The sequence below is a fragment of the Pelophylax lessonae genome (genome assembly GCF_965119305.1).
Source record: "Pelophylax lessonae genome assembly, chromosome: 5".
NCBI classification, from domain to species: domain Eukaryota; kingdom Metazoa; phylum Chordata; class Amphibia; order Anura; family Ranidae; genus Pelophylax; species Pelophylax lessonae.
In genome coordinates this window covers 22,940,092-22,965,091 of record NC_138772.1, presented here as the reverse complement: position 1 = coordinate 22,965,091, position 25,000 = coordinate 22,940,092, and the positions used below count along the sequence as shown (strand labels likewise).

Sequence of the window (25,000 nt, the reverse complement as noted above, 5' to 3'; positions counted from 1 at the left end):
ATGGAGAATATCTTCTTCCAGAAACTCGTGAGAGATTTGCAGGACCAAAACGTGTGTAGGATGGTGCCCGTAGCCCCGCAATCACGCCAGCATAGTGGAGAGACCGTGGGGTAGAAGCGCGACAGTACCGAGGGAGTCCGATACCATCTGGTCAGGAGTTTCTGGAATGTTTCCCAATGATTAACGCAGTGGGAGGAGGCGTATGCCCGCTTCAGGGCTGAAGCCCATTGGTGGAGAGGGAATTCTCTGCCAAAGTCTGATTCCCAAGCCTTCATCAGGGGGGTTTTGGACAATTGAGTTTTGTTGTTAAGCAGGGAGTAAAACAGGGTGATGCCTTTAGTGTTCAATTTAGGATTTGAGATTTGATGCCAGGCTTGAAAGTCTAGGTTAAGAGAGGGGGGGGGGTGTTTGAGGAGAAAGGACGAGATGCGGGTGAAGGAGTACAAGGCCTTTTTGGGAATACCATATCTAGAGGACAATGTTTCAAAGGACAGAAGGGACGTGCCGGAGAATAGCTGGTCAACCCATAAAATGTTTGCGCCTTGAAACAGAGTCAGGGAGAGATGTGGGATGAGAGACTCCAGTGTTTTGAGGGGAAGTCTAATTTTGGTATTATTGATGTTTGTCAAGGAGTGGGATAGGAGGGACTTCCATGCTAGAATGGAGGCCCGGGCAGGGGGGGATAGGTCAGTAAGGGAGATTGGTTTCCAAGAGTCTGCTAGGAGTAGAAGGGATAGATCCGTCGAGTGGGAGCAAGCGGCCTCTAGGGTTACCCAGCAAGAGGCCTTGCGGTTAGAAAACCAGCAAGGGAGTTGAGCCAACAGGGAGGCCACGTAGTAGTCTCCAATGTCCGGAAGACCTAAGCCCCCTACTTTTCTGTGAAGTGTAAGGTGCTTGAGGGCACATCTGGCTCTCTTACCTTGCCACACAAAACGTTTCATATGGGCCGAGAGTTTGTTGAGTTGGAGAGGAGAGATCGGTATGGGGAGGGTTCTAAAGAGATATAAAATCTTGGGGAGGAGAAGCATTTTGAATGTAGCAACCCTGCCTACCCACGAGATTTCATGTTTCACCAGGGCTGTCAAGTCCTTAGTGAGTTGGAGGAGAAGACGGTCGAGATTAAGGGAGGACATTTTTGAAATGGTGGGGGCTAGGGAGATACCCAAGTATGTTATTGATTGATCAGTCCAGGGATAGGGGAGGGTAGAGGAAAGATGAAGTTTCACGTGATCGTTCACCCCTAGGTCTAGGATGACTGACTTGGAGAAATTAACCTTATAGAAGGATATTGCGCTAAATTATTGTAGGAGCTTATGGGCAAAGGGTAGGGAGACAATGGGATTTGTCAGGGATAGGATGATATCGTCCGCAAAGAGGTTTATAATGTGGGATTGATGGTGTAGTTTAAAGCCAGTTATGTGTGGATGCGATCTGACCGCTTCGGCCAAAGGTTCAATGGCAAGGTTGAAAATGGAGGGTGAGAGGGGACAGCCCTGCCGGGGGCCGTTAGTAATGTCAAAGAGCTTAGAAAGCATGCTGTTGGTCAAGACTTTAGCGGATGGACAAGAGTATAGTGCTAGAATGGAGGATAGGATCTGGCCTTGGAAACCGAATTTTTGCAGCGTTGCCGTGAGGTACCCCCAATGGACTCGGTCGAACGCCTTCTCTGCGTCTATGGAGAGAAGCAGGGAAGGCGTTCGACTAGCATTAGCGTGGTGTATAAGGTTTATCATGCGGCGAGTAGCGTCTGAGGGCTGGCGACCGAGCATGAAGCCAGACTGGTCCAGGCCTATGAGGGAAGGGAGCACCTTGTGGAGTCTGTTAGCCAGCAATTTAGCGTAAATTTTTACGTCCACGTTTAGAAGTGATATGGGGTGGAAATTTGCTGGGGTATCAGGGGGTTTCCCAGGTTTGGGGATGGTGACCACATGGGCAAGGAGCATTTCTTTGGGGAAGGAGCCGGTAGCGGTTTGGAAAACTGAAAGGAGATGAGGGGATAATACGGGAAGGTAGCTCTTAAAATATTCTGAGGATAGACCATCCGGGCCCGGGGATTTGCCGTTGGGCAAGGATGTTACTACTTTGGAGATCTCCTCATCCGTGAAGGGGAGATTGAGAGATTCAAGTTGGGACAAAGATAGGGAGGGGAGGTGAAGTTTAGAGAGAAAATCAGTAATGTTAGCTTCAGTGGGTTGGGGAGTGGAGGTACAGGTGGACAGGTTGTATAAGGATCCATAGTAATCTGAGAATGCGTCAGCAATTGACTGGGGGTTCGTCAGGGTGGCTTGGGTATGGGGGTGAACTAGGGAAGAGATCTTTGTTTTGGACCTGTGTGCTCTGAGGCGGTTGGCAAGGAGCTTGCCAGCCTTGTTGTTGTTGACATAATAATCTAGTTTCAATTTGCGCATATAATTGTCGTGTTGGGAGGTCAGGAGTTCTCTAAGGGAATGACGGAGGGCAGCAATCTCGTCTGCCAGGGCTTGAGAGGGGGAAGTCATGTTCTGGGCATCTAGGGTGCGGAGATCTGACAGAGTTTTGTTCAATTTGAGGCGGTAAGACTTACAGAGTCGGGCATTGAGTTTGAGGAGAATTCCCCTGATGAAGGCTTTGTGTGCACACCAGTGATTAAACACATTAGTATCTGAGGGAGAATTCAAGGCGAAATATTGTTGGAGTTCCTGGGATATAAGTTGTTTGGTACTAGGGTCTTGAAAGAGGGACGTGTTACACCTCCATATTCTCGCCGTGGCAAAGGAGTTCCCTTCTTCTAGAAGTATGGATATCGGAGCGTGGTCGGACCACACGATATCATGTATAGACGCTTCAGTGACTCTCTGTAGGAGAGTTTTGTCAACTAAAAAGAAATCTAGGCGAGAATAGGAGTTGTGACAGGGGGAGTAGTAGGTATAGGAGCTCTCAGTGGAGTGCAAACATCGCCAGGCGTCGTATAAGTCCTCCGAACTCAGCAGAGCGCCAAGGAAGGGGCCCCTCTGCCACGCTGGGAGGACGTATCGAGGTCTAGACTGACCGGGGTATTGAGATCACCACACACTACGAGATTACCATATTTAGAGCGTGACACCCTTTTAACTAGTTGGCGGAGATATCTGATCTGCCTGGAATTAGGTGCATACACAGACACTAGGGTAAGCGGAAGGTTATTAATAATACATTTTAGTATAATATATCGACCATCTGGGTCTAAAATGGATTCTGTAAGAGAGAATGTTACCGTATCCCGAATAGCAATCATCACGCCTCTTTTCTTTTCAGTGGCCGAGGCCTGGAAGACATGTGGGAAGGCGGGGTGGGAGCATTTTGGAGAAGCAGAAATGTCAAAATGGGTCTCTTGGACTGTCAGGATGTCTGCTTTCAGGTGTAAAGCCTCTTGCCATAAGGATCTTCTCTTTGCTGGGTGGTTCAGACCCCGGGCATTAATGGAGACAAGCTTTACACCCATTGTAGACGGAAAAGAGGAGGATTACGGGTCCTTTGCTGTGTTGAGAAGCAGGGGAGACGAGGAGGAGGTGCCCCTCTGAGGAGTAGAAGAATGTTCATCAGCGGTGTTATGGGCATCAGGGACTGGGTTGAGAAGAAAAGGACACTTGTAGAAAGCGGTAACCAGTGCAGGGGGACTGTAGGAATAGTATAACTTGCCAGGGGACAGAGGAGCACACAGCGATGGAGCAGGTATACAGAAAAAAGCTTGACCATGATAACGAGTGGGGTCCCGGAAAAAAAAGAACCAGGACAAAAAAAAAAAAATGTAAAAACACAAAATAAAAGGAGAAAAAAGCCAGAGGTAAAAAAGGCGACCCTGGGAGGGTCAGAGCAGTGGGCACTGCTTGGTGGGGGGGAGAACGGGTACATCTTGGAGTACCCGCCAAACACTCAGGGAACAAAAGGAGGTGATGCAGTGAAAAGGGCCTCCTTGGCTCCCTTGTGATTCCTGGAGGACCGCTGATAGGAGACAGTGTGCCACTCCTGGCGCAGGTGAGTAGGGGCTGATGGAGCGGTCGGGTTCCGCCCGTCTGTATCTTCAGGCAGGATGTTCCAAGATTTCAGGAGGCGTAGGCCCTCTTCCAGAGTGTTGAGAAAGTGTTTTGAGCCATCTTTGGATATTTCCAGCTTGGCTGGATATTTCCAGCGGTAGATCAGCTTGTGGTTGTGCAAGGCTTTCGTGATGGGGGAGAGATTGCGACGTCTCTGGAGGGTATACTGGGAAAGGTCAGGCAGGACTTGTAGGTTGGCAGCCTGGGGTGGAAGATCTTTCCTCTGACGAAAGGCAGAGAGGAGGTCTTCTTTAACTTTATAAAAGTGAATGCGGAGCAGTACATCACGGGGAGTTTCTTTAGGTAGGAAAGAGGGTTTAGGTACCCGATGGATCCTGTCAATAGTCAAATCAGCACTTGAGAGGGAGGGAAGAACAGCCAGGAATAGATCTTTGGCAAAATGGGGAAGTTAATGAGGCTGAACTTCCTCTGGAATTCCACGGATCTTCAGGTTATTCCTGCGAGACCTGTCCTCTAAATCTGCTATTTTCGCCTGCATAGATGAAATAACCTCGTGATGAGAGGAGTGAGAGTCCACAAGAGAGTTGAATGAGGATGTAACCTCACTCATGTGTATTTCAACTTGATTAACCCTTTCTCCCAGATGGGCGATGCCTGCTCTGCACTCTCTGAGACAGGACTGTGTATCAGCATGAAGGGAAGCTCTCAGGGTGCGCAGCATATCCACCATCAGGGCCACTGACAGGGGCTGGTCAGATATGGGGAAGTCCTGGAAGGGGTCTGGGGAGGGGGCCGCCAGAGTGTCCATAGCGTTGGAGAAAGCCTCATGGTGGAGGGCCTCAAACCGCGGCCTAGATTTGGCCGGGCTCCTAGACGTGGGTGAGGAAGGCTCAGATTGAGGGGAGGAAGAGGGTGAATGAAGACTTGCCTGATCCAGAGGCTGTCCCTGGCCCGGGAGAGATCCCTCAGTGGATGGCTCGGGACGCTGAGCCGGAGGTCAGAGCCCCGCGGCGGCGCCATCTTGGAATGTTCCACGTTGCATAGGTGAAAGAAGGCAGAAAGTTTCTTCACCGGCGGGGGATCTGTCCGGCGTTGGCGCATCTTCAGGGGCGGCGGAGTAGGTAGCGGAGCTGATGCGGCTAGCACAGACTTGCTAGCGGGAGCAGGAGGGCTGATTTGTGCCGATGTGTCCCCGAGCGGAGCGGAGCTCTGCAACTATGCGGCCATGTTCGCCGGCGGTCGCCACGCCCCCTGCTAATTTTACTTTAAAAGTGTCATTTAGTATTTATTAGTGTGAGGAAAGGGATATCTAGTGTAGTTAGAGTGCTCCTTTACACTTTAGTTAGCTTCAAAAATGTAGCTTCTGTAGGGAAAGTATGAAGTGTCAGGGTGACCGTAATGTAGTGTAGGGTTAACTGACTGCTATGGCAGGGTGACCGACTGACCAAACCCTTCCATACCAGGGTGACCGTAATGTAGTGTAGGGTGAACTGACACTGACTTCTATGGCAGGGTGACCAAACCCTTCCATAGCAGGGTGACCGCAATAGAGAAAAGCTATTTTCTCTTAGGTGACTTTCGTTTCTGTAATATGGCTTCGCCGCCGCCAGCATTTTTGGCTGCAGGCGTTGCTAGTGCTTTTTTTAGCACGTTTGGAGTCAGACATGACATCTGAACATGTGTATAGGGGGTATATATACACACCCATGTCTGTATATATACACCTGCACATATATAGGTGTTAAAGGAGCAGAAAAAACTACTTGCGCTAATGAAATAATTAACACCAATATATTTCTGCTCCTATCACACCTATACAGTGGGTACGGAAAGTATTCAGACCCCCTTAAATTTTTCACTCTTTGAAAAATATTGCAGCCATTTGCTAAAATCATTTAAGTTCATTCTTCTTCCTCATGAATGTACACATAGCACCCCATACTGACAGAAAAACACAGAATTGTTGACATGGTTGCAGATTTATTAAAAAAGAAAAACTGAACTATCACATGGTCCTAAGTATTCAGACCCTTTGCTGTGACACTCATATATTTAACTCAGGTGCTTTCCATTTCTTCTGATCATCCTTGAGATGGTTCTACACCTTCATTTGAGTCCAGCTGTGTTTGATTATACTGATTGGACTTGATTAGGAAAGCCACACACCTGTCTATATAAGACCTTCCAGATCACAATGCATGTCAGAGCAAATGAGAATCATGAGGTCAAAGGAACTGCCTGAAGAGCTCAGAGACAGAATTGTGGCAAGGCACAGATCTGGCCAAGGTTACAAAAAGATTTCTGCTGCACTTAAGGTTCCTAAGAGCACAGTGGCCTCCATAATCCTCAAATGGAAGACGTTTGGGACGACCAGAACCCTTCCTAGAGCTGGCCGTCTGGCCAAACTGAGATATCGGGGGAGAAGAGCCTTGGTGAGAGAGGTAAAGAAGAACCCAAAGATCACTGTGGCTGAGCTCCAGAGATGCAGTCAGGAGATGGGAGAAAGTTGTAGAAAGTCAACCATCACTGTAGCCCTCCACCAGTCGGGGCTTTATGGCAGAGTGGCCCAGCGGAAGCCTCTCCTCAGTGTAGGACACATGAAAGCCCGCATGGAGTTTGCTAAAAAACACCTGAAGGACTCCAAGATGGTGAGAAATAAGATTCTCTGGTCTGATGAGACCAAAATAGAACTTTTTGGCCTTAATTCTAAGTGGTATGTGTGGAGAAAACCAGGCACTGCTCATCACCTGTCCAATACAGTCCCAACAGTGAAGCATGGTGGTGGCAGCATCATACTGTGGGGGTGTTTTTCAGCTGCAGGGACAGGACGACTGGTTGCAATCGAGCGAAAGATGAATGCGGCCAAGTACAGGGATATCCTGGACAAAAACCTTCTCCAGAGTGCTCTGGACCTCAGACTGGGCCGAAGGTTTACCTTCCAACAAGACAATGACCCTAAGCACACAGCTAAAATAACGAAGGAGTGGCTTCACAACAACTCTGTGACTGTTCTTGAATGGCCCAGCCAGAGCCCTGACTTAAACCCAATTGAGCATCTCTGGAGAGACCTAAAAATGGCTGTCTACCAACGTTTACCATCCAACCTGACAGAACTGGAGAGGATCTGCAAGGAGGAATGGCAGAGGATCCCCAAATCCAGGTGTGAAAGACTTGTTGCATCTTTCCCAAAAAGACTCCTGGCTGTATTAGATCGAAAGGGGGCTTCTACTAAATACTGAGCAAAGGGTCTGAATACTTAGGACCATGTGATATTTCAGTTTTTCTTTTTTAATAAATCTGCAACAATGTCAACAATTCTGTGTTTTTCTGTCAGTATGGGGTGCTATGTGTACATTCATGAGGAAGAAGAATGAACTTAAATGATTTTAGCAAATGGCTGCAATATAACAAAGAGTGAAAAATTTAAGAGGGTCTGAATACTTTCCGTACCGACTGTATATGTCTAGGTGTGTGTATATACATATAAGTATGTGTGTATATACACCACTATACACAAGTTCAGATGTTTTGCCTGCCTTCAAAGAACCCAAAAAAATGCCCAAAAAACGCTAGCGTCAAAAAAAAAAAAAAAAAAACGCCCAGGTGTGTTGTTGCAGGCATTTTTGGGGGGTTTTTGGAGGCAGGCAAAACATCTGAACTTGTGTATAGTGTACCTATGAAGTTTCAGCTCTGTAGCATGTCCAGAACCAGAAAAAAAAGATAATTTTTCATTAGAGCAGGGAACTTGGGACCCCACTTTTACACTTACATGATTTTTTTGGGGGTTCTGGACATGCTACAGAGCTGAAACTTCACAGGTACACATTTTAGACCCCCCCCCCCCCAAACACAAAATCACACAAAAAAAAGTTCTTAAAAATTGTCATTTTTGATAGATTTTTGATAGAGAGACAATTATTGAAAAAATAAAAAAAATTATATGGATTTAGTATCTGGGGGGTCTAAAAAGTGTACCTGTGAAGCTTCAGCTCTGTAGCATGTCCAGAACCATAAAAAAGAAGATCGTTTGTATTAGTGCAATTATAGATCTGGAATGTGGCTTCTCGCTTTTCACACCTTGACGGTTTAATAGCAGGCGTTTTTTTTGGGGCATTTTTTTGGGTTCTTTTGAGGCAGGAAAAACATCTGAACTTGTGTATAGTGCTATTTATACCACTATACACAAGTTTAGATGTTTTTCCTGCCTCCAAAGAACCCAAAAAACTGCCCAAAAAAAACGCTAGCGCCAAAAAAAAACAAACGCCCAGGTGTGTTGTTGTAGGTATTTTTTGGGGGTTTTTGGAGGCAGGCAAAACATCTGAACTTGTGTATACAGTACCACTATACACAAGTTCAGATGTTTTTCCTGACTCCAAAGAACCCAAAAAAATGCCCCAAAAAAAATGCCTGCTATTAAAATGGCAAGGTGTGAAAAGCGAGAAGCCATATTCCAGATCTATAATTGCACTAATACAAACGATCTTCTTTTTTATGGTTCTGGACATGCTACAGAGCTGAAACTTCACAGGTACACTTTTTAGACCCCCCAGATACTAAATCCAAAGAAATTATTTTTTTTTTTATTTTTTTTTTATTTTTTCAATAATTGGCTCTCTATCAAAAATCTATCAAAAATGACAATTTTTAAGAACTTTTTTGTGTGATTTTGTGTCTGGGGGGTCTAAAAGGTGTACCTGTGAAGTTTCAGCTCTGTAGCATGTCCAGAACCCCCCCAAAAAAATCATATAAGTGTAAAAGCGGGGTCCCACCATCCCTGCTCTACTGAAAAATTATATATTTTTTTCTGTTTCTGGACATGCTACAGAGCTGAAACTTCACAGGTACACTTTTTAGACCCCCCAGATACTAAATCAAAATCAAAAAATCTCTTTTTTTTTTAATTTTTTCAATAATTGGCTTTTATATCAAAAATGACAATTTTTAAGAACTTTTTTTGTGTGATTAATAGTCTCTGGGGCATGACCCAGAACCCTAGGCACTTTTTAGGGTTTTAGGGCTTTAAAATTGTGTTTTTTGATTACCGAAGTTCGGGTCCCATTGATTTCAATGGGGTTCTGAAATCCGGGCCGAACTTTCGGGTAGTTTGGATGTTCTGGCCGAACCGAACTTTTCAAAAGTTCGATCATCCCTAATCCTCTGCCCATCTTGACTTCTGAGAGACACTGCCACTCTGAGAGGCTCTTTTTATACCCAATCATGTTGCCAATTGACATAATAAGTTGCAAATTGGTCCTCAAACTGTTCCTTATATGTACATTTAACTTTTCCGGCCTCTTTTTGCTACCTGCCCCAACTTTTTTGGAAAGTGTAGCTCTCATGAAATCCAAAATGAGCCAATATTTGACATGACTCTTATGTCTCACTTTCAACATTTGATATGTTATCTATATTATATTGTGAATAAAATATAAGTTTATGAGATTTGTAAATTAGTCCATTATTTTTTTACTCACAATTTGTAGTGTCCCAACTTTTTTTGGAATCGGGTTTGTACATTTTTTTGCTGGAAAAAATAAATAAATAAATTTTAGGGCAACTTTTCCAATTGCAATACTTCTGTTATGACATTGTCCATGTGGTGGGACTATTTGTGCACAGCTAGTAAGTTTTTTTGTGGCTGCAAATATGACCTAAAGGTGTTTAAAGTTAGCCTCCTATCAAAGTCAAATGGGGCCCGCCGCGAACATTTGAGAAAATTTTTCGGATGTCGTTCGCGAACTGACCCTGCCGATGTGCGTCCATCACTACTTCTGACACTGCTTGCACTTCAAAGTCACTGACTACTCCCTCCAGCTTTGCACTGACTTGAGGTAGACTGTTTTGAACTCTTGTATGGCTGCAGCTCTCAACTGATGCTCTGTACACTTTAGGGCCCAAACTGCAGGCGCCCCCTTTATCTCTTCAGGATCCCCTGACTAGGTCCCCCCTCTCTGTTACTTCAGGGTCCTCAACCTAGGTATCCCCTTTCGGTCGCTGACACTTGGATCCCAGAACCTTCTGCGGAGTGGTCCCCTCTGACACTAGGCAGACCCCCAGGGGCAATCCTCAGTAGTTGCAGTGTTAGACTTCCCCAAGTCTTTGAGGGGAGCAAGACCGTGGTTACCCATTTTCAAAAGTAATGAAGAGCTAAGCATATCCATCTAGAGGGGCCATTTTCCCAAGTGCAGGAGGTATTGTGTGTGTGACTGCACCATGTACTCTAACCTTGAGACAACATCAACATGACTTACACGGCTTCCCCGCCTATCAGAAATGCCAATGGGTGACTTCCTGATAAATTCCTCCTGCCCCGTGTATGACGCTGTGGCGTGACTCGGACGTGAAAAATCCCCGGTTGCCTTCCAGACAAGGAGATTGCATGTAAAGGCAAAGGCGGCTCAAATGTGCCATTGGACATACGCCCGCATGCTCATTCTTGACACCAAGAAACACTACCCAAGAATTGAAATATGGCAGAATCGCCTACAAAAGTACCAGACAGAGGGCGAGAGGGTCCACAGTTTTGGTGGATCCACCTCCCATAAACAGGAAAACAAAGCTTATTAACTAGTAAACCACCATCTATGATTTAATAATGTCCTAGAGTTGTTCTATTGGATTTAGGTCAGGCAAGTGTGGGGGCCATTCAATGGTATCAATTCCTTCATCCTCTAGGAACTGGCTGCATACTCTCACCACATGAGGCCGGGCATTGTCATGCATCAGGAGGAACCCAGGACCCACTGCACCAGCGTAGGGTCTGACAATGGGTCCAAGCATTTTATTCCAATACCTAATAGCAGTCAGGGTGCCATTGTCTATCCTGTAGAGGTCTGTACGTCCCTCCATGGATATGCCTCCCCAGACCATCACTGACTCACCACCAAACTGGTCATACTGAACAACGTTACAGGCAACATAACGTTCTCCACGGCTTCTCCAGACCCTTTCACATCTGTCACATGTGCTCAGGGTGATCCTGCTCTCATCTGTGAAAAGCACAGGGTGCCAGTGGTGGACCTGCCAATGTTGGTGTTCAATGGTAAATGCCAATTAAGCTCCACAGTACAGGGCAGTGAGCACAGGGCCCACTAGAGAACTTCGGAACCTCCGGACACCCTCCTGAAGTCTGTTTCTGAGGGTTTGGTCAGAGACATTCACACCAGTGTCCTGCTGGAGGTCATTTTGTAGGGCTCTAGCAGTGCTCATGCTGTTCCTCCTTGAGCGAAGGAGCAGATACGGGTCCTGCTGATGGGTTAAGACCTTCTACAGCCCTGTCCAGCTCTCCTACAGTAACTGCCAGTCTCCTGGAATCTCCTCCATGCTCTTGAAACTGTGCTGGGAGACACCGCAAACCTTCTGGCAATGACATGTATTGATCTGCCATCCTGGAGGAGTTGCACTGCCTGTGCAACCTCTATAGGGTCCAGGTATGGCCTCACACTACCAGTAGCACTGACCCTAGCCAAATGCAAAACTAGTGACAAACAGTCAGAAAAGATGAGTAGGGAAACAAATGTCAATAGCCTCCACCTGTAAACCCATTTCTGTTTTGGAGGTAGTCTCAGTGTTGCCCATCTAGTGCACTTGTTCATTTCATTCACAGCAAAGCAGATAAAACTGACTAACCCCCCATCTCCGCTACTTAACTGACCAGATCATTATCTCAGCAGTTTTATTGACTTGATGCTAAAAAGTGTTCCTTTAATTATTTTGAGCAATGTATAACTTTTTTTATTTATTTATTTCCCTTGGTATATATAGGGAGAGAAGATATTTCAAATACTGTCTTTTTCTTCAGACATTTTAGAACTTAAGGGCATTTTAAAGTTTTCATCGTTATTGTTCTTTGCAAGAGGGACAATAGAATTTTTTTTTTTTGGAATGCACACGCGTGTCAATATTTTTACTGGTTGATAAGGTCTTTTTCTGGGTTGCTAAGGTCTTTTTCTGGGTTGCTAAGGTATTTTTTCTGGTCGCTAAGGTCTTTTTCTTGGTTGCTAAGGTATTTCTCCCGGTTGCAAAGGTATTTTTCTGGGATGCTAAGATATTTTCTCAGTTGCTAAGGTATTTTTTACCGGTTGCTAAGGTATTTTCCACGGGTGCTAAGGTATTTTTTCCTGGTTACTAAGTTATTCCTCTCGGTTGCTAAGGTATTTTTCCCTGGTTGCTAAGGTATTTTCAAGGTTGCTAAGGTATTTTTTCTGGTTGCTAAGGTATCTTTCTCGGTTGCTAAGGTATTTTCCCCAGTTGCTAAGGTATTTTCCAGGTTGCTAAGTTCTTTTTCTCGGTTTCTTTCTCGGTTGCTAAGGTATTTTCCCGGTTGCTAAGGTATTTTTTCCCAGTTGCCAACGTATTTTTACTCAGTTGCTAAGGTATTTTTCCTGGTTGCTAAGGTATTTTCCCCGGTTGCTAAGGTCTTTTTCTCGGTTGCTAAGGTATTTCTCCCTGTTGCCAAGGTATTTTTCTGGGTTGCTAAGGTCTTTATCTCGGTTGCTAAGGTATTTTTCCAGTTGCTAAGGTATTTTTCCTGGTTTCTAAGGTATTAATTCCCTGTTGCTAAGGTATTTTTTCCTGTTTGCTAACCTATGTTTCCAGGTTGCTTAGGTACTTTTCCTGGTTGCCAAGTTATTTTTCCCGGTTGCTAAGGTAATTTTGTCCTGTTACTAAGTTATTCCTCTCGGTTGCTAAGGTATTTCTCCTGGTTGCTAAGGTATTTTTTTCCGGTTGCTAAGGTATTTTCAAGGTTGCTAAGGTATTTTTTCCTGGTTGCTAAGGTATCTTTCTCGGTTGCTAAGGTATTTTCCCCAGTTGCTAAGGTATTTTCCCAGGTTGCTAAGTTCTTTTTCTCGGTTTCTTTCTCGGTTGCTAAGGTATTTTCCCAGTTGCTAAGGTATTTTTTCCGGTTGCTAAGGTATTTTCAAGGTTGCTAAGGTATTTTTTCCTGGTTGCTAAGGTATCTTTCTCGGTTGCTAAGGTATTTTCCCCAGTTGCTAAGGTATTTTCCCAGGTTGCTAAGTTCTTTTTCTCGGTTTCTTTCTCGGTTGCTAAGGTATTTTCCCAGTTGCTAAGGTATTTTTCCTGGTTAATAAGGTCTTTTTTCCAGTTGCCAACGTATTTTTCCTGGTTGTTAAGGTATTTTTCCTGGTTGCTAAGGTATTTTTCCCGGTTGTTAAGGTATTTTTTCCCAGTTGCCAACGTATTTTTACTCGGTTGCTAAGGTATTTTTCCTGGTTGCTAAGGTATTTTCCCCGGTTGCTAAGGTCTTATTCTCGGTTGCTAAGATATTTCTCCCTGTTGCCAAGGTATTTTTCTGGGTTGCTAAGGTCTTTCTCCTGGTTGCTAAGGTCTTTATCTCGGTTGCTAAGGTATTTTTCCAGTTGCTAAGGTATTTTTCCTGGTTTCTAAGGTATTAATTCCCGGTTGCTAAGGTATTTTTTTCCTGTTTGCTAACCTATGTTTCCAGGTTTCTTAGGTACTTTTCCTGGTTGCTAAGTTATTTTTCCTGGTTGCTAAGGCATTTTCCCAGTTGCTAAGGTAATTTTGTACTGTTACTAAGTTATTCCTCCGGGTTGCTAAGGTATTTCTGCCGTTTGCTTAGGTATTTTCCCTGGTTGCTAAGTTATTTTCCCCCGGTTGCTAAGGTCTTTTTCTCAGGTGCTAAGCAATTTCTCCCGGTTGGTAGGTCATGTACAGCGTGCAGGGGGTCAGGACTATGTCATGTACAGAGTGCAGGGGGTAAGGACTAGGTCATGTACAGAGTGCAGGGGGTCAGGATTAGGTCATGTACAGAGTGCAGGGGGTCAGGATTAGGTCATGTACAGAGTGCAGGGGGTAAGGACTAGGTCATGTACAGAGTGCAGGGGGTCAGGACTAGGTCATGTACAGAGTGCAGGGGTCAGGATTAGGTCATGTACAGAGTGCAGGGGGTAAGGACTAGGTCATGTACAGAGTGCAGGGGGTCAGGACTAGGTCATGTACAGAGTGCAGGGGGGTCAGGATTAGGTCATGTACAGAGTGCAGGGGGTAAGGACTAGGTCATGTACAGAGTGCAGGGGGTCAGGACTAGGTCATGTACAGAGTGCAGGGGGGTCAGGACTAGGTCATGTACAGAGTGCAGGGGGTCAGGATTAGGTCATGTACAGAGTGCAGGGGGTAAGGACTAGGTCATGTACAGAGTGCAGGGGGTCAGGACTAGGTCATGTACAGAGTGCAGGGGGGTCAGGATTAGGTCATGTACAGAGTGCAGGGGGTCTGGACTATGTCATGTACAGAGTGCAGTTTCAGGAGTATGTACTGTACAGTTTGCAGGAGTCAGGGGTACGTACATAGTGCAGGGTCAGGAGTGTTTAATATACAGAGTGCAGAGGTCAGGAGTGGGTAATGCATAGAATGCAGGGGTCTGGGATATATAATGTACAGAATTCAGTGATTAGGCAGGGGGGTAATGGCAAAGGCAGCACATGATGGTATACAAAAATACCCCCCTCCCCATCACGTTCAGTGGCCAAATGCATCCCACTCCACTGAATGGGGACACCTCACAACCATGTACAGCTGACGCAGTTGTAGTGAGGTGGTGCAGGTTTTTTTTAGGATTAAATCAGATGGGGAGGAGACATCATAATGCTTCCTTGCCACCTATTAAACACCCTCTGAAAAGATATCCACTGTGGTTCACTCTTCAGAGGGCACCACTAGTGTACCCTAATCTAAAGCAATGCCCCTTAGATGTGTCACTCCGAACGTGCTTGGTGCTTGGTATTACCCAAGAATTCAAATGCAGCATTGTTAGTCCCCCCCAGTACCTGGTCTGGATGCCGTCTTCTACCTGCGGCCTGGGTGCAGTGTTTGTCCTGTACGTGGTTCTTCCTGGAGCTGGGAGCCCGGGACCAGCTGAGCATCGCTGGTACACCTGGTTCTCTCCCTTCCTCCTGAGCACCACTGAGCTGGGCAACTAGGGTTGAAAGGAACTAGGGGGGCGAGGTAGAGCGGGCAGGGACTCCCAAATCCTGTCCACCAATTAGAAAATCCCCCATTGTGCAGCTATTTAGAAATAAAATGTCTCTGGACCCCCTGTGTTCAGTGGGAGCTGGGGAGAGTAAGTGGACTATTTCAAGTTTAGGTGGATTAATCTGCCGCAGTGTTCCCAGCCTGTCGCAGTGTATTCATATTGAAGAGGCCGGGCTTCAACTGTGTAGCGCACTGCGGCAGATTAATCCACCTAAACCCAAAAATTATAAAATAGTCTGCTTACTGTCCCCCGCTCCCACTGAACACCCAGGGGCCCAGAGATGTTTTTCTAAATAGCTGCACAGTGGGGGACTATCTAATTGGTTTAGAGTAGGGATGATCGAACTTTTCAAAAGTTCAGTTCAGCCAGAACATCCGAACTTCCCGAAAGTTCGGCCCGGATTTCAGAACCCCATTGAAATCAATAGGACCCGAACTTCGGTAATCAAAAAACACCATTTTGAAGCCCTAAAACCCAATAAATGCCCTTAAAAAGTGCCTAGGGTTCTGGGTTATACCACAGGGACTATTAATCACACAAAAAAAAAGTTCTTAAAAATTGTCATTTTTGATCTAGAGCCAATTATTGAAAAAAAAAATGTCTTTGGATTTAGTATCTGGGGGGTCTAAAAAGTGTACCTGTGAAGTTTCAGCTCTGTAGCATGTCCAGAACCATAAAAAAAAGATTGTTTGTATTAGGTCACTTATAGAACAGGTTAGTGGCTTCTCTCTTTTCACACCTTGCCGGTTTAGTAGCAAGCATTTTTTTGGGCATTTTTTGGGGTCTTTTGAGGCAGGCAAAACATCTGAACTTGTGTATACGGGTATATATACACACATACTTATATGTATATATACACCTAGATATATATAGGTGTGATAGTAGCAGGAATATATGCTTGCGCTAATGAAATCATTTACACTAATATGGCTCCGCTCCTATAACACCTATATATGTCTAAGCGTAAAATACATATAAGTATGTGTGTATATATACCACTATACACAAGTTCAGATGTTTTGCCTGCCTCCAAAGAACCCAAAAAAATGCCCAAAAAAACGCTAGCGCCAAAAAAAAAACGCCCAGGTGTGTTGTTGCAGCCATTTTTTTTGGGGGTTTTTGGAGGCAGGCAAAACATCTGAACTTGTGTATACGGGTATATATACACACATACTTATATGTATATACATACCTAGACATATATAGGTGTGATAGTAGCAGAAATATATGCTTGCGCTAATGAAATCATTTACACTAATATGGCTCAGCTCCTATAACACCTATACTGTATATGTCTAAGTGTAAAATACATATAAGTATGTGTGTATATATACCACTATACACAAGTTCAGATGTTTTGCCTGCCTCCAAAAACCCCCAAAAAATGCCTGCAACAACACACCTGGGCGTTTTTTTTTTTTTTTGACGCTAGCGTTTTTTTTGGCATTTTCTTGGGTTCTTTGGAGGCAGGCAAAACATCTGAACTTGTGTATAGTGGTATATATACACACATACTTATATGTATATATACACCTAGACATATATAGGTGTGATAGGAGCGTAACTATATTGGTGTTAATTATTTAATTAGCGCAGGTAGTGTTTTCTGCTCCTTTCACACCTATATATGTGCAGGTGTATATATACATACATGGGTGTGTATATATACCCCCTATACACATGTTCAGATGTCATGCCTGACTCCAAACATGTGCTCATAAAATCCCTATAGACACCTGCAGCCAAAAAGCAAGCTGACAGGGGCGAAGCCATATTACTGCAGCGAAAGTGACTTGAGAGAAACCATCTTTTCTCTATAGCGGTCACCCTGCCATAGCAGTCAGTGTCAGTTCACCCTACACTACATTATGGTCACCCTGATATGGAAGGGTTTGGTCACCCTGCCATAGCAGTCAGTTCACCCTACACTACATTACGGTCACCCTGACACTTCACACTTTCCCTACAGAAACTCAATTTTTGCATCTAACTAAAGTGTAAAAGAGCACCCTAACTACACTAGATATCCCTTTCCTCACACTAATAAATGCTAAATGACACTTTTAAAGTAAAATTAACAGAACTGCTTCCACTCTCTTCCATGTCCCTGTATAACAATGCTAGGAATTTGGCGGGGGCTATCTTATATACTGGGGGGCGTATTCACTAATGATTGGACTATGGACCCCCTAGTCACTCCAATCACATTCCTAGCATTTTCCTGCCCCCTCAATTGGCTTTTGCTTATGGTTCTGGTCCAATCACGGGCTTTTAAAGCCCATTTCCTGAACCATTGCATTTTGGTCGGTTCTGGTTGCCGAATTCCGAACTTTTTCAGCAAAAAGTTCTAAATTCGGCCGAACCTCGAACACCCAATGTTCGGGTCGAACCGATGGTCGACCCGAACCGCTCGATCATCCCTAGTGTAGAGGAATTGGGAGTCCCGCTCCCACCTACTGAGATGAGAGATGGTACAGGAGGACTGGTAGTCCCCCCTTATCAGCGGCCCTGCATAGTAGAATATATATCGTTGAATGCAGGTGACTAAAAGCTCAGGCTGTCAGTTAATCAATAAATCTCCAATAGAGACCTATAATTCTAACACCATTTGTATATTTGGTTCTTGCTAAAATATTTTTATATTTTAATTCATCCCAAAGGTGTTCTATCAGATTGAGGACTGTGCAGGCCAGTCACATTCCTCCACCCCGAACTCGCTCATCCATGTCTTTATGGACCTTGCTTTGTGCACTGGTGCGCAGTCATGTTGGAACAGTAAGGGGCTATTCCCAAACTGTTGCCACAAAGTTGGGAGCATGAAATTGTCCAAAATGTCTTGGTATGCTGATGCCCTAAGAGTTCTGTTCACTGGAATTAAAGGGCCAAGCTCAACCCTGAAAAACAACCCCACACCATAATGCCCCCTCCACCAAACAATTTGGACCAGTGCACAAAGAAAAGCCCATAAAGACATAGATGAATGAGTTTGGGGTAGAGGAACTTGACTGACCTGCACAAGTCCTGACCTCAACCCAATAGAACTACTTTGGTATGAATGAATTAGAGCGGAGACTGCGAGCCAGGCCATCTCGTCCAAAATCAGTGCTTGACCTCACAAATGCGCTTCTGAAAGAATAGCCAAACATTCCCATAGACACATTCCTAAATCTTGTGGACAGCCTTCCCAGAAGAGTTTAAGTTCTTTTAGCTACAAAGGATGGACCAACTCAATATTGAACCCTAAGGACTAAGACTGGGATGCCACTTAAGTTTATGTGCGTGTAAAGGCAGGCGTACCAATACTTTTGACAAAGTAGTGTATGTAAAATGACATATCTGATCCAAACAGGATTTATTTTAATACGGGTACAAGGTATTTTCCAAGGACCAGAGATGAAACCGAGATGTAGAATCCCCTTTTCTTGTAAAATATTATGGTAACTGACTCTCTGTGTTCTGATGTCTTCTCCAGAATGAAGACTCTGGTGGCTTTGGTTTTGCTGATGTTGTTGGGTCTGGCTTGGTGCTGCAGCCCCCCACCTAATGGTAAGATTAATATAAAGGTAAAAAAAAAAACATAATCTGGACAGTAGATTGACTGTCCGGGGAGGATGTAATGAAAGTACCGTCAAACTTACATTTTGCAGGAGAGGTCTCCTTATATTGGGAGATACAGTGAGTCGGATCTTATAGGGAGTTGTTTTACCTTGGTGTTTTCTGCTTTTGTATAATACATGGTCTTTTTAGATAGGGACATGGCAATTGTGTTGTTAGTTAGATATTTTATATCAACAATAATGGTAAAGCATTATATGGAAACCATCTGTAGAAGTCTAGTAATGGTGTCCCTTTTCTTAGTTTTGTAGACCTCAAAGCAGAATTCAAGTCTAGAACTAAGCTTAATACTGCTCCCATCCCTTCTAAGGCTCCATGTACATGGGACGTTGTTAAAAGTCCCTTTGAATGCTGGAATTTTTAGGACATTTGAAACGTCCGTTCGGTCGCGTTTGTACTCGCGTTTAGTGGGCGTTTAGCAGCGTTTGCGGGCTTTTGCGTTTAGAAGCGTTCCTAGAGGTCAAAAAAATTATTCCCCTTTAAAATGGAAAAACGCGAACGCTAAACTCGGGTCATCGCGTTCAGACGCGTTCGGACGCGTTCGGACGCGTTTGTGCGTTTGAAACGCCGGGAAACACACGTTCGAACGCAAATAATTGCGTTCTAAAAACAGTCCCTGAACGCAACTGCCTGCAAATGACTGTAAACGACCTGGTGTACATGGACAGATAAGATAAAATGTAGATGGGTTCAGGGGCTTCTGAAAAAAACGCCCAACTGCTCCTAAACGGCCATTTCCAGCGTCCCGTGTACATGGAGCCTAACTCCTATTCTACCTTCTCCTTAGAAGGATTATGGATATTTTTACCTATTCTCAGAGCGTTCTGGTCCAGTCACATGATCTTCTCAGCGGTCAGCTTCGGGGTACAAGAGAGCGCCCCCAATGGATGAGATGGCTGAGCACTGAAGTTAGCTATTGGCTTACTAAGGGGCATCTGTTGTGGGCTGTCCCTCCTCTCCCCTGAAGCTGACTTCTGGGAGCCAATCATGTGACAAGAATAGAGTGCCTTAAAAGTAGGTAGGTCATTTGAATCTTTATTCTGCAGAGTAGTTAGTGTGGGTGCTAAATGAGGAATGGGAGCCATTTCAGGATTGATTAGTTCTAGACATGAATTCCACTTTAAAGTATTCAGGTTCATCCTACAAACTTTCATTTTATATATTTTTTTTTTTTAATTTGTCCCCTAACACTTACTTTTTATATCTGAAAAGCTTCTTCCTCCTTACTGCTGCTTCCCTGAACTTCTGGTCAGGTGCTAGTGCACTGTACACATCATCAAAAAGTCATATAATATAGTTACAGTATATGCATAGGTGTGTTCAGCCTATAGCATTAGGGCATGCACCCCAAAGCTCAAACACACATGGGTGTGTATGTACAGTGCTTTGCAAAAGTATTCGGCCCCCTTGAACTTTTCAACCTTTTGCCACATTTCAGGCTTCAAACATAAAGATATAAAACTGTAATTTTTGGTGAAGAATCAACAAGTGGGACACAATCATGAAGTGGAATGAAATTTATTGGATATTTCAAACTTTTTTAACAAATAAAAAATTGAAAAATTGGGCGTGCAAAATTATTCAGCCCCCTTAAGTTAATACTTTGTAGCGCCACCTTTTGCTGCGATTACAGCTGTAAGTCGCTTGGGGTATGTCTCTATCGAGAGACTGAAATTTTTGCCCATTCCTCCTTGCAAAACAGCTCAAGCTCAGTGAGGTTGGATGGAGAGCGTTTGTGAACAGCATTTTTAAGTTCTTTCCACAGATTCTCGATTGGATTCAGGTCTGGACTTTGACTTGGCCATTCTAAATCCTGGATATGTTTATTTGTGAACCATTCCATTGTAGATTTTGCTTTATGTTTTGGATCATTGTCTTGTTGGAAGACAAATCTCCGTCCCAGTCTCAGGTCTTTTGCAGACTCCATCAGGTTTTCTTCCAGAATGGTCCTGTATTTGGCTCCATCCATCTTCCCATCAATTTTAACCATCTTCCCTGTCACTGCTGAAGAAAAGCAGGCCCAGACCATAATGCTGCCACCACCATGTTTGACAGTGGGGATGGTGTGTTCAGGGTGATGAGCTGTGTTGCTTTTACGCCAAACATCACGTTTTGCATTGTTTCCAAAAAGTTTGATTTTGGTTTCATCTGACCAGAGCACCTTCTTCCACATGTTTGGTGTGTCTCCCAGGTGGCTTGTGGCAAACTTTAAACAACACTTTTTATGGATATCTTTAAGAAATGGCTTTCTTCTTGCCACTCTTCCATAAAGGCCAGATTTGTGCAGTATACGACTGATTGTTGTCCTATGGACAGAGTCTCCCACCTCAGCTGTAGATCTCTGCAGTTCATCCAGAGTGATCATGGGCCTCTTGGCTGCATCTCTGATCAGTCTTCTCCTTGTATGAGCTGAAAGTTTAGAGGGACGGCCAGGTCTTCGTAGATTTGCAGTGGTCTGATACTCCTTCCATTTCAATATTATCGCTTGCACAGTGCTCCTTGGGATGTTTAAAGCTTGGAAAATCTTTTTGTATCCAAATCTGGCTTTAAACTTCTCCACAACAGTATCTCGGACCTGCCTGGTGTGTTCCTTGTTCTTCATGATGCTCTCTGCGCTTTAAACTGACCTCTGAGACTATCACAGTGCAGGTGCATTTATACGTAGACTTGATTACACACAGGTGGATTCTATTTATCTGAGAGAAAAGACAAAAGAAAAAGGGGCGCACCGACCTAGTGCATCACCACTAAAACCATTTATTAAAATATTAAAAAAGTATGCAATATACTCCCAAAGCAGGTGTGATATTACACACATCAACATTGCATATAAAATCTCCAAGGTAGCCAAGGTCCCATACATAGCTAAATGGCATGCAGAGTGCCGCATGGGGCTGCTGTGGCTGGGCTGACACGTTTCAGGGGCGAACGCCCTTCCTCAGAGCCAGAAAAGTAACTTTGTTGCTAGACATTAATGGCTGTGTGTTGAGTTATTTTCAGGGGGCAGCAAATTTACACTGTTATACAAGCTGTACACTCACTACTTTACATTGTAGCAAAGTGTCATTTCTTCAGTGTTGTTACATGAAAAGATATAGTAAAATATTTACAAAAATGTGAGGGGTGTACTCACATCTGTGAGATACTGTATATAAATATACATACTATATTGTCAAAAATATCAGGGTGCCTGTCTTTACACGCACAGGAACTTCAATGGCACCCCAGTCTTAGTCTGTAGGGTTCAATATTGAGTTGGCCCACCCATTGCAGCTATAACAGCTTCAACTCTTCTGGGAAGGCTGTCAACAAGGTTTAGGAGTGTGTCTATGGGAATGTTTGACCATTCTTCCAGAAACACATCGTGAGGTCAGGCACTGATGTGGACAAGAAGGCTTGGCTCCCAGTCTCCTCTCTAATTCATCCAAAAGGTGTTCTATCAGGTTGAGGTCAGGACTCTGTGCAGGCCAGTCAAGTTCCTCCACCCCAAGCCTTTTCATTTGTGGAGGTCAAACCTCTTTTCCTCCAGTCGTAAAGAGTGCCTGCATTGCCCTCTGAAAAAGGGAAAAACTTTACAGCAAGTTTATAATATGGACCACTTATGTGATATCTCATCACCCTTAGCGCCCTTTACACAAGCACATGTGTGACCAGCAATCAATTTTTCTCTCCACCCAAAGCTGCCAACCAATCTCTGGGGGAAGAGCAGGGAAATAACCCATTTATGGGGCTCCGAGCTCCCTGTGTGAGGTGGTGGAACGTCCTGGGGCAATGCTGGATGGGAGTGTACTTGTAAGGATGGCTCCAGGGGATCGAGCAAAGGAATGGAGCCAACCTAAAAGTGGCAGCAGTGTCTAGGGAAAATTTAATATGGAGGTTAAAGTGAGATGACAGGAGGAAACCAGCAGGCAAGTGCAGATCTATGCTGCTCTACATCATTTTACATGGAGGTATAATAACACTTTAGCTTATCATTATTGCTACTATTAGTTATTAAAGCAGAACTTCAGCCCTTCTCCCAGATGGCTCCACTCCCCTACTTGGGTGCCACCACTATGGTGCAGATGTCCGTCCTTAAGGTCTTGCTAGTAGAGCCTGTCAGAACATCTGGGTACACACAGGGGATTTTCCACGCATGTGCAAAGACAAGAAAGGTTTCGGATTCTCTGGTAGTACAAACAAATGGGCACTGCCCTCACCTATAACTGGCCTTTACAGCAAGGAGCACATGGAAAATCAATGCATGCAAACCAAACCAAAGAAATTCCCGTATCAACTTACCGACCAGCCTGCAAACCAACTGAATTATCCTGTCTAACAGTATGTGTTAAAAACAAGGGGTTCATTTGCACACATTTGCAAATTCATGCGTAAGCTGCAGAGCCGCTCCAAGGCACCCCAGTCCTAACTCTAACAGAGAGCCTCCACAGTGGAAGCACATGCATTATAATGGGTAGGCAGAGGGCAGGTGAGCCTGGAGGGAGCCCATCCCACCCTAAAGGCACAGGGACACACTGGACACCCAGCATATAGCACAATGGCAGCAAAGGTGCCCTGGTAGAACGCGTGCGCAGATGGCTGGGGAGTCTGGCGCATGCACAGATGTGCCTTAGGGCTCTCTCAAGATCCAAGCACATCTATATACACGCAGGGGGCCGGGAGAAAGTCTCACCTAAGTGAGAAACATGGAAATGCTGCTTTGCAGCAAAAATAAAGATGGTTAGTAGGGAGGGAGGTGGAGGCAGAGCAATAAAAGGTGACATTTAGGGTGAAGGTCCCCTTTAACCGCTTCCCACTTGCCTTTATTTTTATATGACCTTTTATGCCTGTGGGGTGGGAAGGATTGCCTACTCATGCAAACACTGTAACTGGCTGACAGCAAACTGTCTGCTCTAAGCAGCTCAACTCCAACTTACTTCTTCCCGCTGTCACTTAAACCCCGGGCGCCAAAGGCAAAGCTGAGTCATCCCTTCTCATAAACTCAATGCAGGAAGAATGTGCCACAGCACACCAGATGAATCGGTGGTATCCACATTCATTGTGTAAGACAGGGATCTCCAAACTACGGCCTTCAAGCTGTTGAGGAACTACACGTCCCATGAGGCATTGTAAATCTCTGACATTCACAGACATGACTAGGCATGATGGGAATTGTAGTTCCTGAACAACTGTAAGGTCATAGTTTGGAGACCCCTGTAAGATATCAACAAGCATAAAAATGATAATGTCCGCCCTAGGACACAGAAGTATGAACATTTTTGTGCCGGAGCTGAAAATTCAGGACACACTAGGCCGAAACTAAAACTAGAATTGACAGTTTTTTTTTTTTTTAATTAAATATATTTTTATATATAATTGTATTTTATTTGACTTTTTAAAATAAAATCATGAATTTAAATGAATATGAATTTAAAAATACAACCCAGTAACGTAAAAAAAAGTGCTTTAATAAAGAAACACACAAAAATTGGACAGCAATTAAAATAAATACAAAACTAAAATAAAAATAAAAAAACGTATATATCCTGCACAATTATTAAAAAAAAAAAAAAAAATACAACATGTGATTACTATACTAACAACATTTTAAACATGCACTACCCTGTTGTTAATATAGTATTACATACTACTGAATGCTATTTATTTCTAAATAGCAATTAATCAATCAATCAATCTTGTATTTTTTTTTTTATATTATAGTAGTTTGAATGTCAATCCTGCAACTTCCCAAAGAGAGCAGTCGGAAAGATCATCAGCGGCAATGCTCACCTTTAGAATGAATATGGTAGCCACAGTATCCATCCAGAAGTAGCCACAGTATCCATCCAGAAGTAGGCACAGTATCCATCCAGAAGTAGGCACAGTATCCATCCAGAAGTAGGCACAGTATCCATCCAGAAGTAGGCACAGTATCCATTCAGGAGGGACAGAGGCCGCTCTTCCATGAAGCTCTGTAGGCTCCCGACTCCTGAGTCCTAACCGTGGGGAACGTGCACGGTCGCCGCACAGTGAGTGATGTCACCCAGCGGCGCTGCCACCAGGGCCATCTTACTGAATGGGCAACCCAGCCCCAGCCAAGCATTTGTCCCGATTCTCATGTGCGTCCCACCACCAAATTAGCAGGTGACAAGCGCCTGTCGGCCCTGCGCTGCTGTCAGGCCACTTGGGCCGTGGAAGGGGAGCCCACAACTGCAGGAATGCCTGTCTGCCTCCACGGGAACAGGCGCACACAGGACAGCCGAGCCTGACTCCCCTCCGTGTGTGTGTGTTCACCGGACCCAGCCACCGACCTTGGAAACTGTCATTAGCCTGGCACTCCTGTACCAATAAATATCACCTTATCGATAATTTGAATTTT

The 25,000-nt window shown here is 44.5% G+C and overlaps 1 protein-coding gene across 1 annotated transcript in view; it reads right to left on the bottom strand.

Moving 5' to 3' along the window:
• Positions 1-25,000, bottom strand: part of LOC309556415 (fucolectin-like) — a gene marked incomplete at both ends in the record, with an annotated part of 1,212,026 nt that overhangs the window by 922,178 nt on the left and 264,848 nt on the right. The gene's annotated exons all lie outside the window — the stretch shown is intronic.